We start from the raw sequence: 8,218 nt of genomic DNA, 5'->3' as shown, positions 1-8,218 counted from the left end.
CACCTCGCCCAGCCCACAAAATATCTTAAATGCAATCAGGGTTGGATAGCCGCAGAGAGAGATGTCTGGATTAGGTACTTGCAAGGATTATGTTGAGTTGCATACTCCTTTGGCTCTCAATCTGGGGCCATGAAGCCATGATATCTCTATTATACGGTTACAGCAAGGAGTTCATAAACCACATCTGCAGCAAGCATTTTCCAGTACTCAGCGGCTACCCTTTCTCTCCCACAGTGTATACAGACACTATTGTTTCTCAAATGTGTGCCACCTCTGTTGAGAATGAATAAAAGATAAGTCATATAAAAGCCTTTTATCATCATGTGTCTTCTCAGTCTAACCAATACTCAAGATACCACTTTTCTCATGGGGAGATCATATTTGAGAAGATTAGAAACCACTAGCTCACAGCAACGCTAAAAGAAACTAAAACAATTTAACTCAGTATGGAAATCAAATGATGAACAAGAGTTTATTGAACACCTACTACAAGTTTGGTACTGTTTTAAGCACCATGGTGGGGGAGTGTGGATATGAATATGCAGAAGATAGTTTCTGTCCTGCACACTCTGTAGCTGGGAAAAGCAGCTATAGGCCAGTGCAGTAGTCAAGAATGTGTCAGCATAAGATCAAGTGTTGAATTAGTCCTATGGATAATATATGAAATTAACGTGGGCTGAAGTCATCGGGAAAGGCTCCAAGGAAGAGTCTGGCTTGAAGAATAGGCACGTTTTTAAAGGGGTGGGGAGCTCCACGTAGGTAGAGACAGGAATGACCGGAATGACCAAGGAATCTTAGAGTACAGATATTGGCCCGCCTGGAGTCAAGGGTTTGATTTGGAAGACATGGTCAATTTCCATGGGTAGTACATCAGAGGACAGAGTCCTAGAGTTGCAAGGATGACTGATAGGCAGCCAAAAGCCATTGAGGTTTTAGAGCGAAGGAGGGTTGAAGGAAGGCCATGTCCCAAAATGCTCAGCCTGGCTGAGGCAGGAGAGCCTGTGTTCAGGGGACTTCGGTATGTTCATTGCAGGCTACAGTCATTGAAGAGACCCCATAAGGGATGGAATAGGAGTCTCTACTCAGACTGATGTCTTACGACAGCACCTGCATGTCTTTGCCCTCTATACCAACCATCTTTTCCCCCAGACATGCACATGTGAATTGTCCAGACAAAGGCTACGGACCTTTGTCCAACTGTCAGAACTTTTTGGATTATTTCCAGGTTCAAGAAAAGGCATATGCCCTCTGAGAATAGACAAATGGATAGGAACTTTTTTTGGCGGGGAGGCTTTCTGAAAGAGGAACTTATGGAGAAGAATGTATTTTATTTGGGGCTTTTCAGTTAAGACCAGAAAACCTGCTAGACAAATTCTAAAAGACTTGTAACACTGGGTGGGGAATTTAACAAGCTGGCTTACTAGATGTCTTCCCACCCTCAGCAGTCCTTAAAGCAATAGCCCTTCAGGGGGAAAGTCCACGCTGGCCACGCCTTCCTCCCTCTCTTGCAGAGGGCAAAGGGCGGAAGACCAAGAGGCTGAGGTGTTTAGAGAAGCCTGGGAAATGGGTGGATTCTCCCTGCAGGGTGTAGCCTCTGAGCTGTAGAGTGGCAGTCACCCTGGAAGATGGAGCCATCCCCACCCTCGCTGTGCACATTTACTGGGACTCTGACAAGGACAGTGGAGAGGGAACAGCCAAGGCGCCACAGGATGTCTTAGGCATCCTCTTCAGTGTCTTCTTCTTCCCATGTGTCCTGGAGAACATACCGGTGATCAAACAGGGTCAGAGGGGAGCAGATCATGCACCGCGTGGCCACCAGTGGACTTCCTGACATCAACAAGCTCCTGCCAGTGGCTCTTAGTTTGCTAACTAGGACAGGGCTCCCCCAGAGCCATGGCAGGAGGCAGAGTGTCCCTACCCTTCATGAGCAAACCCTGCCCAACCCTCAGGAACTCCCTGTTGTTTTCAGCCCAGATGAGGAATGATGCTTATGGCCAAAGTAATGCAGGAGGCTGGGAGAAGGTTTTAAACACTCACAGAGGGCTGTGCACAGTGGCTCACACCTGTAATCCAGCTCTTTGGGAGGCTGAGGTGGGTGGATCACCTGAGGTCGGGAGTCGAGACCAACCTGACCAAAACAGTGAAATCTCGTCTCTAGCAAAAACACAAAATTAGCCAGGAGTGGTGGCACATGCCTGTAATCCCAGGTACTTGGAAGGCTGAGGCAGGAGAATCGCTTGAACCCAGGAGGTGGAGGTTGCAGTGAGCTGAGATCACGCCACTGCATTCCAGCCTGGGCAACAAGAGCGACACTCTGCCTCAAAAAGTAAAAATAAAAATAAATAAAAAATAAAAACAGAAGACGTAGCTTGGGGAGCAGTGGCATCTAAAACAAAAGAACCGAGCATATGAAGACACTGTCACTGTCATTCAACAGGATCCCTCACCACTTTTTCTGGTTGAGGTCCAGGGAGAGTAAGCGGTCCTCACGGAGACCCATGACTGCGATGGGAGCCAGTTTACTTCCTCATCTGTGGGCTTTCCGCTGTAAGAACCTGATGCAATTTTGGACCCAGTCTGGAACAAGACCTTTTTCTCCCTGTGACGGTACAATGAAAGTGCGCTCAGGCAGTGAGGAGAGAGGAGGGGCTACTAGGGGACATGTTTCTGCAGCCACCAGCCAGATACCTACACAATCAGATGTTTCCTCCTCCTTCAGGGCCCGGCTTGTGCACCTCAATAGAGGTGGACAGAATGACTGTCCCATTATTGTGTCAGTGGATTGTAAGTAGGATGCATAGAGGTCTTGGCTTGTCTGAGACCATTCCAGGTTATATCTGTTGTCCCAGAGTAATTACTAATAATGACTCTTTTTATTCTTTTCTTTTTAAAATTTTTACTTTTAATTTTTGTGGGTACATACATAGTAGATGATCCCTTTCCTTCTCTCTTTTTTTTTTTTTTTTTTTGAGACAGTCTCACTCTGTTGCTCTGGCTGGAGTGCAGTGGCCTGATCTTGGCTCACCGCAAACTCCGCCTCTAGGGTTTAAGTGATTCTCCTGCCTCAGCCTCCCAAGAAGCTGGGATAACAGGCACCTGCCACCATGCTTGGCTAATTTTTGTATTTTTAGTAGAGACGAGATTTCACCATGTTGGCCAGGCTAGTCCTGAACTCCTGACCTCAGGTAATCTGCTTGCCTTGGCCTCCCAAAGTGCAAGGGTTACAGACATGAGCAACTATACCTGGCCACTGTCTGGCCACCCCTTTCATTCTTAAAAGTCTTAGTTTGGACAACAAATTGCTTGGTCACCCTAGTTTATAAGGTGACAGACTTACATAAAGCAGGCAAAGTCACTTAAGCAAAGAGAGGGTTTTATTGCCAGAACCACGGGAAAGTCGGACACGGTGAGAACCTGAGATTCCCCCAGGGGCCCTCACTGTCTCTCCTGCTTCTTTCTGCTCTGTGGTTCTGGTTGCCTTTTCTCTCTGCACAGTCACCATTTTCTTCCTGACGGAGCAGCCACCTGCTCCTGAGTTGGACATTTGGCAGTTTTCATGATCAGAAGAACCGTGACTTTCTCAGTTGGGAGCCCCCTGAAAACACCCAGGCAGGAACTTACTGTCCCATGGTGGGCAGGAGGGCAAGGTGGTTCCAGAACCTTGCAGCTCTCTAGAGAAGCGTGACGAGAAGAGAGGAAGAGGCAGCTTTTAGAAGGGGCGAGTGGTGTGGAATGGCAATTCCTTCAGTGTCCAGTACAATCAGCATCAAGTATTTATCGAGTGGGCCCTGTGGCGTTGATCTAACCACTTGCTTGTTAAATGTGTACTGGAGCGATGTCATATTCCCCATTAGTCTCCACAGAGAGATGCCATTCATCCTGGGGACAGAGCTGGCCTTGGAATAGAAGGAGGAGAAACTTCTTGCTTCGGAGGGCAGGGTCCCTCAGGAAAGATAGATGCTGCTTTCCAGAATGGATGTGCATTCAGGCTGGCAGCCCCCTGTGGGTGACTGTGGGTGTGTGCACGTGTCTATGTTCCCAGGATCTGAAATGGCTCAGGGCCAACAGACCGAGGCACCTGGAGTTGAGGTCACTGTGGCCTGCAGCAACCCCTGCTTAGGGGGACCTATGGAAAAGGGGCTTCTTCTCCCCTCCCTGACCACAGCCTGCATCTCTGTCTGAGAAGCACTTTCTTCCTTGGACAAGCTCTGCTCCAGTCTCCAAGGTCTCACCAGAGGCACTGCTGACATCAACAGCAATAAAACAGTAGAGAACAAGACACTGAGGGGACTCAATGGCACCTCTGATTTTTTTCTCTCCAATAGGCATAAGCTCTAGAACTATCCTAGTGACTGAATAGAACCCTGTGGTTGTGGAACTTACCATGGAAGACTGAGGTGCTCCAGAAGGAAAGAAAAGTATCCTTATAATAGTGGGGTGGGAGCTCTGAATCACATTCAAACTGTCTATGGCATAACCCCCAGGGAGGTGGAGCAAAACATGAGGCTCTACATCATTATTTATTTCCCTTTTCACATATGTTTTACTGTAAATTCCATGAGGTCAGGGTCCCTGTTTTCTAATTCCTTGGAGCCCTAAAACTGGACAAAGCACTATGCAATTATACTGACTTCTCTGCATTTACTTGCAATTTCCAACAGGGTTCGCTTCTCCCTGGTTTCCAGCTCACTTTCTCTGCCTGGAACACCTTCCTCTGACCCTTTGCCTGCCCAGCTCCTCCTCCTCCTGGGAGACTCCCCTCAGCTGTCACCTCCCCAGGATGCCTGCTCTGACCCCCTGCTGGGCTGGAGGCTCCATCCCTGGGCTGTCTGCTTGTGGCTGGCTATAGAGCTGTCTTCCACATCAGACAGGGGGCTTCTGTAGGGCAACACAATTGGTGACAATTGCTGGCACACAATAGGTGACCAATAATTATTTTTTTGAATGGACAAAGATGATTTGTAAGCAGTGTCTGATTCTAGATGCAGAGAAGATGAATAAGACATTGGTTGAGTACTTTGAACTTTCTGGGAGCTTACTTTTTTAGTCTGTGGAGACCAGGGAAAAAGCCCAGCTGACATCAATCTTGTGGCAAACTTTTAGACTCTGTTCACTTCTGACTTTCAAAGGTGGGTCCCGTGAACTGCAGCCACCTGCAGGTGCAGCCCTGATTTGGACCCTGGGGTCAGTCCTGACCTTGTTCTGGGGGAATTTAGAGAAGTCTACAGCCTAGGCAACATGGCGAAACCCTGTCTCTACCAAAAATACAAAAGATTAGCCAGGTGTGGTGGTATGCACCTGTGGCTTCAGCTACTTGGGAGGCTGAGGCAGCAGAATGGCTTGAGCCTGGGAGATCGAGGTTGCAGTGAGCTGAGATCGAGCCACTGCACTCTAGCTTGGGTGACAGAGTGAAACCCTGTCTCAAAATTAATGTTCAAATTTAATTTTAAAATAAAACATAAAAAGTATTTATTGAGGCCGGGCACGGTGGCTCAAGCCTGTAATCCCAGCACTTTGGGAGGCCGAGGCGGGTGGATCACGAGGTCAAGAGATCGAGGCCATCCTGGTCAACATGGTGAAACCCTGTCTCTACTAAAAATACAAAAAATTAGCTGGGCATGGTGGTGCGTGCCTGTAATCCCAGCGACTCGGGAGGCTGAGGCAGGAGAATTGCCTGAACCCAGGAGGCGGAGGTTGCGGTGAGCCGAGTTTGCGCCATTGCACTCCAGCCTGGGTAACAAGAGCAAAACTCTCTCCAAAAAAAAAAAAAAGTATTTATTGAGTGTCTAGCCCTCAAAGCTCACCTGATCTGATGGGGGATCTGAACAGGTACAAAATACGGTCAGCCCTCTCTAGCTGTGGTTTCCACCTCTGTGGAGCCAACCAACCATGGATCAAAAATATTTGGAAAAAAAATGAAAGGCTGTGTCTGTACTGAACATGGACAGGCTTTTTATCTTGTCATTATTCCCTAAACAACACATTATTCCCTATAACAACTGTCTATATAGCATGCACATTGCATTTGGTATTATAAGTAATCTAGAAATGACTTAAAGTATACAGGATGATATGCATAGGCCACATACAAATATTACAGCATATTTTGTAAGGCAACAGTCCCCAACCTTTTTGGCACCAGGAACTAGTTTCATAGAAGACAATATTTCCACAGACCAGGCAGGGTCGGGGACAGTTTGGGGATAAATGAAGTGCATTATACTTATTGTGCACTTTATTTCTATTATTATTACATTGAAATATGTAATGAAATAATTATACAACCCATCACAATGTAGAATCAGTGGGAGCCCTGAGCTTGTTTTCCTGCAACTAGACAGTTCCAGTTTGGGGTGATGGGAGACAGGGACAGATCATCAGCCATTAGATTCTCATAAGTAGCCTGCAACCTAGCTCTCTCACATGTGCAGTTCACAGTAGGGTTCATGCTCCTCTGAGAATCTAATGCTGCCACTGGGGCTGACAGAAGGCAGAGCTCAGGTGATGGGAGTGGTTATAAACATATACTGCTTGCTGCTCACCTCCTGTTGTGTGGCCCAGTTCCCAACAGGCCATAAACTTGTATCAGTACCAGTCCATGGCATAGGGGTTGGGGACCCCTGTTATAAGGGACTTGAGCAGGGCTGGGCACAGTGGCTCATGCCTGTAATCCTGGAACTTTGGGAAGCCAAGGTGGTAGATCACCGGAGGTCAGGAGTTTGAGACCAGCCTAGGCAACATGGTGAAACCTCATCTCTACTAAAAATACAAAATTAGCCAGGCACGGTGGTACACGCCTGTGATCCCAGCTACTTGGGAGGCTGAGGCAGGAGAATCGCTTGAACCTAGGGGTGGAGGTTGTAGTGAGCTGAGATCGCGCCAGAGACTATGCTAAGCAATGGGGACACAGAAAGAACAACAGAGAAATTCCCTACTTTCTGAAGGAGGAAGACCACCAGCAGCAAAGAAGAAAATACATACATGAACAAGATCATTTTGGAGAGTGTTCTATGCTATCAAGACATTAAAGCAGAGAATGGAGATGAGATGGGGGTGGGGTGGATAGAGGGAAGCTACGTTAGATTGGGGGTCATGGAAGTGACTCCAAGAAGTGACAGCGGAGCTGAACCCTGAATGATGCTTTAGCAATGAGCCATGGATGATCTGGAGGCCCCAAGGTGGAAACACAGCACTTTGGGAGGCTGAGGCAGAGGCAGGCAGATCACGAGGTCAGGAGTTCAAGACTCACTCTTATTTGGATCTTTCTCTCTTTATTTTTTTATTTTTATTTTTTTTTGAGATGGAGTCTCTGTCTGTTGCCCAGCCTGGAGTGCAGTGGCAACAGAATGAGGCTCGGTCTCAAAAAAAAAAAAAAAAAGAGGAGAGAGAGAGAATGCCATTAGTCTTAAGAAATAATTAGAAAATATTAAGAGGTAAACGGAAGTGTGAAAGGCTAACCCCTCAAATGATTCTAAAAATGTAAAGAGTACAGATATGGGCGAACACAGAAAAACAATGATTTTTTAAATGTAGTTACAATGTTAGAAATTTTAGAAATTTGGGTAAAGGATATATGAACATTTTAAGTATTGTTTAAAAATTTTTTATGGTTTGAAATTATTGTGAGAAGTTTTTCTAAGCATATAATTAAAAGACTTTACAAACTCAGACTGTTCTTCATCCAATTAGACTGAATTAGTTAACAAATGGCTCTCATTTGTTGAGTAGTACCCTGGGAGCCTGTGAAAACTTCTATGATACTCACCTAGTCCCTCTGGGTGATGCCAGAAACATCTGCTGTATGATTCTATGGAGATTTCTAACTTCTATAAATTTGAGGGAGTATGTTTGGGAAGAAAAGCAGAAGTTTCCTCCTACTTAAGTCTAGAATGAAATAGGATTCACAGTCTTTATTTTTCAGAGCTAATCAAGCGGCAATGTCAATGGGGGAAATCCAGGTCAACTTTAATTCCCATCATGACTAAGTGGCACCAAGACTCAGAATACAATGACCTAGAACTGACCTCGGGGAGAAATCACAGTCAAATCAGGATTGCTAACTTCCAGGATTCTTGGTAAGGTTGACTCAGCAATTCATAAATCTCAACATTTACAATAAACACACACCTACGTCACATGTCTTTTACTCTCAAATAGGTAGTATAGTATCAAGCTTTTCTCAGGACTACATATAGTGTTTTCATATTCTTTTCTTTTT

General features: G+C 46.1%; 1 long non-coding RNA gene and 1 other non-coding gene across 2 annotated transcripts in view; both read right to left on the bottom strand.

Annotated features, from left to right (window-relative positions):
• Window positions 1-1,332: 1,332 nt before the first annotated feature.
• Window positions 1,333-1,394, bottom strand: LOC119473926. The gene has a single exon (XR_005203193.1). It is a non-coding gene; the product is annotated as a U7 small nuclear RNA (small nuclear RNA).
• Window positions 1,395-3,356: 1,962 nt separating this feature from the next.
• Window positions 3,357-8,218, bottom strand: part of LOC119473907 — a 21,983-nt gene continuing 17,121 nt past the window's right edge. Inside the window, exon 2 of the long non-coding RNA XR_005203163.1 lies at window positions 3,357-3,943. This is a non-coding gene — a long non-coding RNA (uncharacterized LOC119473907). The remainder of the gene's footprint in view (window positions 3,944-8,218) is intronic.

This window comes from Cebus imitator, unplaced genomic scaffold, assembly GCF_001604975.1.
Source record: "Cebus imitator isolate Cc_AM_T3 unplaced genomic scaffold, Cebus_imitator-1.0 Scaffold193, whole genome shotgun sequence".
NCBI classification, from domain to species: domain Eukaryota; kingdom Metazoa; phylum Chordata; class Mammalia; order Primates; family Cebidae; genus Cebus; species Cebus imitator.
This window is presented reverse-complemented; position numbering and strand designations above follow the sequence as displayed.